This window comes from Anabrus simplex, chromosome 14 (genome assembly GCF_040414725.1).
Source record: "Anabrus simplex isolate iqAnaSimp1 chromosome 14, ASM4041472v1, whole genome shotgun sequence".
Taxonomy (NCBI): Eukaryota; Metazoa; Arthropoda; class Insecta; order Orthoptera; family Tettigoniidae; genus Anabrus; species Anabrus simplex.
Genome location: NC_090278.1, coordinates 70044858 through 70049288, shown reverse-complemented (window position 1 = coordinate 70049288; position 4431 = coordinate 70044858). Strand labels below are relative to the sequence as shown.

Here is a 4431-nt window from a genome sequence, read left to right as displayed (position 1 = left end):
GAGGTGGCATCCCTCGCTAGGTCCGAGGGAAAAACCGAACCTGGAGGGTAAACAGATGATGATGATGATGATGATGAATAGCCGCATCTTTCTGCGGATTGCTTCTTACCTAAATGCATAACACAGGGCGACACATTCTATACAACTAACTTTAAAGGACCGAGCTCGATAGCTGCAGTCGCTTAAGTGCGGCCAGTATCCAATATTCGGGAGATGGTGGGTTCGAACTCCACTGTCGGCAGCCCTGAAGATGGTTTTCCCTGTTCCCATTTTCACACCAGGCAAATGCTGGGGCTGTATCTTAATTAAACCCTCTCCTCTCCCATCGTCGCAATAAGACCTATCTGTGTCGGTCCGACGTAAAGAAAAATTAAAGGAAAATGGGAGATTAACTTCGTATTCAAAAGGAAGGGCTCGTCCGGGATTTGAACCCGGAACCTCTCGCACCCAAAGCGAGAACCATACCCCTAGACCAACGAGCCACACACTGTTCTTGCGCTCTCAGAGAGCATAAATATGGAAACTTTCAGAGCATTAGTCACATTAGTCACATCAATCTTTTCAATCATTCTCTCATAGTAGCAGCATTGCAAGTGTCCTTGCACGACCGTACGACGGTTATGTCTTTGAGGTTGAACCAAAAGTACGAGGAATACCAAAAATAACCGGAATTTTTCTTTCTTTCTTAATCTGTTTACCCTCCAGGGAGGGTTTATGCCCTCGGACTCAGCGAGGGATCCCACCTCCACCGGCTCAAGGACAGTGTCCTGGAACATGAGACTTTAGGTCGGGGATACAACTAGGGAGGAGGACCCGTACTTCGCCACGGTGGCGTCACCTGCCTTGTTGCGGGAATGGGAAGATTTGAAGGGATAGACAACGAAGAGAGAAGGAAACGGCCGTGGTCCTATGTTAGGTAGCATTCCGGCAATTTTTTGGAAAGATGAGAAGAACTGGGAAACCACGGAAAACGCTTTCCAGAATGGCTAAGTTGGGAATCGAACCCCTCTCTCATACTCAGTTGCCCTCCGGAGGTTGAGTGGAGCCCGTTCCAGCCTTCGTACCACTTTTCAAATTTATTTGTAGAGCCGGGAATCGAACCCGGGCTTCCAGGGGTGGCAGCTAATCACACTAACCACTAGACCACAGAGACGGACACTAGCACTAATGACAAAAACACATTATTCCTGGCGAGAGAAAGTAATTGTTTTATTACTTAACTCCACCTTTGTTCGCCTCTGTAGTGTAGTGGTAGTGTGATTAGCTGCCACCCCCGGAGGCCCGGGTTCGATTCCCGGGTCTGCCATGAAATTTGAAAAGTAGTACGAGGGCTGGAACGGGGTCCACTCAGCCTCGGGAGATCAACTGAGTAGAGGTGGGTTCGATTCCCACCTCATCCATCCTGGAAGTGGTTTCCGTGGTTTCCCACTTCTCCTCCAGGCAAATGCCGGGATGGTCCCTAACTTAAGGCCACGGCCGCTTCCTTCCCTCTTCCTTCCGCAATTCCCCTGTTCAGCATAGCAGGTGAGGCCGCCTGCGCGAGGTACTGGTCATTCTCTCCAGTTGTAGCCTCCGACCCAGAGTCAGAAGCTCCAGGACACTGCCCTTGAGGCGGTAGAGGTGGGATCCCTCGCGGAGTCCAAGGGAAAAACCGACCCTGGAGGGTAAACAGATTAAGAAAGAAGAAGATATATGTGTATCACTCTGTGTATTGCTTCTTATTTCAGTGTCTAACATCTTCTTCTTCTTCTTCTTCTTCTTCTTCTTATTATTATTATTATTATTATTATTATTCTACCTACCACTACACCACAGAGGTGGACGATCGTTTTACTATCACACGATTTACTGACGCAGCGTTACCGTTGGCAGGTATGCACGGGTGACATAACGCAATAAACTTTCTCTTACTTCACTAATCTGTAACTAATCTCATGCCAAGTGGCTCGTTGGTCTAGGGGTATGATTCTCGCTTAGGGTGCGAGAGGTCCCGGGTTCAAATCCCCGACGAGCCCTTAATTTTTTTCTTAGTGTTAATGTTGGCGATGGTTGAGAGAATATATTGTGTACTTCAGTTGCATGTTAGTTTAATGTTATTGAAGTGCCTCGTCAGTTCAGTGTTGGAGGTACTTCGCCTCTCTCTTCCTACGTTGAAGGTAGCAGGATGGAATACCGCTGACGTCGCGGTCTCAACTGGCCTGCAAAGTAGGTTGTTTTATGTAACTGACTGAGTATCGATGATTATGCTGCGGGCGGAGTCAGCTGATTCACAGCAGAGCACGTGACGGGTTGCTGGGCAAACTCCAATAGTAAAATCTTGCTTGCTTGTGCTTGCTCTTTTTTTGCTAGAGGCTTTACGTCGCACCGACACAGATAGGTCTTATGGCGACGATGGGATAGGAAAGGCCTAGGAGTTGGTACAGCCCCAGCATTTGCCTGGTGTGAAAATGGGAAACCACGGAAAACCATCTTCAGGGCTGCCGATAGTGGGATTCGAACCTACCATCGCCCGGATGCAAGCTCACCGCCGAGCGCCTATACGCGCACGGCCAACTGGCCCGGGATTGTGCTTGCTCTTTTTTTTTTGCTAGGGGCTTTACGTCGCACCGACACAGATAGGTCTTATGGCGACGATGGGATAGGAAAGGCCTAGGAGTTGGAAGGAAGCGGCCGTGGCCTTAATTAAGGTACAGCCCCAGCATTTGCCTGGTGTGAAAATGGGAAACCACGGAAAACCATTTTCAGGGCTGCCGATAGTGGGATTCGAACCTACTATCTCCCGGATGCAAGCTCACAGCCGCGCGCCTCTACACGCACGGCCAACTCGCCCGGTGTGCTTGCTCTTAGAGAGGCCTAACATATAAGGTCGTCCGCCTCTGTGGTGCAGTGGTTACTGTGATTAGCTGGCACCCCCGGAGGACTGGGTTCCATTCCCGTCTCTGCCATGAAATTTGAAAGGTGGCAATAGGACTGGAATTGGGTCCACTTAGCCGCGGGAGGTCAACTGTGTGGAGGGGGGCTTATTCCTTCCTCAACCATTCTCGAAGTGGTTTTCCGTGGTTTCCTCACTTTGCCTACTGACAAATGCTGGGATTTTACCTAACTTAAGGCCACGGCCGCTTCCTTCCCCCTTCCTTGTCTATCCCTTCCAATCTTCCCATCGCCCACAGGCCCCTGTTCAGCATAGCAGGTGAGGCCGCCTGGGCGAGGTACTGGTTCTTCTGTCCAATTATATCCCCGTCCAAATGCCTCACACTTCAGGACACTGCCCTTGAGGCGGTTGAGGTTGTATCCCTCGCTGAGTTGGACAAGAAAACGACCCCTGGAGGGTAAACAGAATAAATACTACAATAGTAATTATATAAAAAATTGAAGAAGTTTCCATTCCGTCATCAAGGGGATGGCGGTGAAGCCGCGTCTCAAGCCAGGGAGATGTGATACAGTGAAGATGTGCGGAGAAGGCGAGAAGGTTGACGACCGTGGCCAATACTAGGAAATGTCCCAGCATTCGCCTTAGTGCAGGAGAATGGAAAACCATGGAAAACCATTCTCAGGACAGCGGACGGTGGGGACCTATCCCTCTCAGTTTCCCGAATACAAAGGCGTAGAGGCACGGTATAGTCGGTGTCACCCCTCGGAGTGCAGAGCTGTCGGACCACGGGCTAGCCGTGGACACTCTGAATCCGGCGACCTTAATAATAATAATCATCTTCGTCATCACAAGCTTTCATTCCTCCTTGAAGGGGAGGGGCGGGCCACCTAGTAGGTTACGTCAACTCTCTGGCCAGGTAATTATAATAATGATACTTCTATTTTGCACTTTTCCCGACCCTGGTCTGATAGAGGTACTTAGTACCAGGATTTAAAAAAAAAAAAAAAAAAAAAGAAAGTTTTGAAGAAAGTTCCTAATGCTACCAACATTCATGTTGTACTCACAAAACATTTACTCGCCTATTGCTATGCGAGTATGGTTGTGGCTCTCCCACCGAGGTGTGACTAATGCTCTGAAAGTTCCCATTGTTCTCTTTCGCTGTGAAGATTGCAGCATGTGTGGCTCGTTGGTCTAGGGGTATGATTCTCGCTTTGGGTGCGAGAGGTCCCGGGTTCAAATCCCGGACGAGCCCTTCTTTTTAAAATAACTTATCCTCCCATTTTCCTTTAAATTTTCTTGTATAGAATTTTTTTTTTTTTTTTTTTTTTTTTTTTTTTTTTTTTTTTTTTTTTTTTTTTGCTCTACGTCGCACCGACACAGATTGTATAGAATTTGTTGCTTTATTCCTACCTCCGCTGTGACATAAATTCCTGTCAGCTTGCATTCGGGGGACAAAGGGTTCGAACCCCACTGTCGGCAGCATTGAAGATGTTTTCCTGTGGTTTCTCAACTTTCACCCCAGAAAAATGCCTGATGTGTACCTTCATTAAGGCCACGAC

At 48.4% G+C, this 4431-nt stretch overlaps 3 non-coding genes across 3 annotated transcripts; 2 read left to right on the top strand and 1 right to left on the bottom strand.

Moving 5' to 3' along the window:
- Positions 1 to 410: 410 nt before the first annotated feature.
- Positions 411 to 482, bottom strand: TRNAP-UGG (transfer RNA proline (anticodon UGG)). The gene has a single exon. It is a non-coding gene; the product is annotated as a tRNA-Pro (tRNA).
- A 1461-nt stretch (positions 483 to 1943) lies between these two features.
- On the top strand, positions 1944 to 2015 carry TRNAP-AGG (transfer RNA proline (anticodon AGG)). Its single transcript has one exon. It is a non-coding gene; the product is annotated as a tRNA-Pro (tRNA).
- A 2037-nt stretch (positions 2016 to 4052) lies between these two features.
- TRNAP-UGG (transfer RNA proline (anticodon UGG)) lies at positions 4053 to 4124 on the top strand. The gene has a single exon. It is a non-coding gene; the product is annotated as a tRNA-Pro (tRNA).
- Positions 4125 to 4431: the final 307 nt, after the last annotated feature.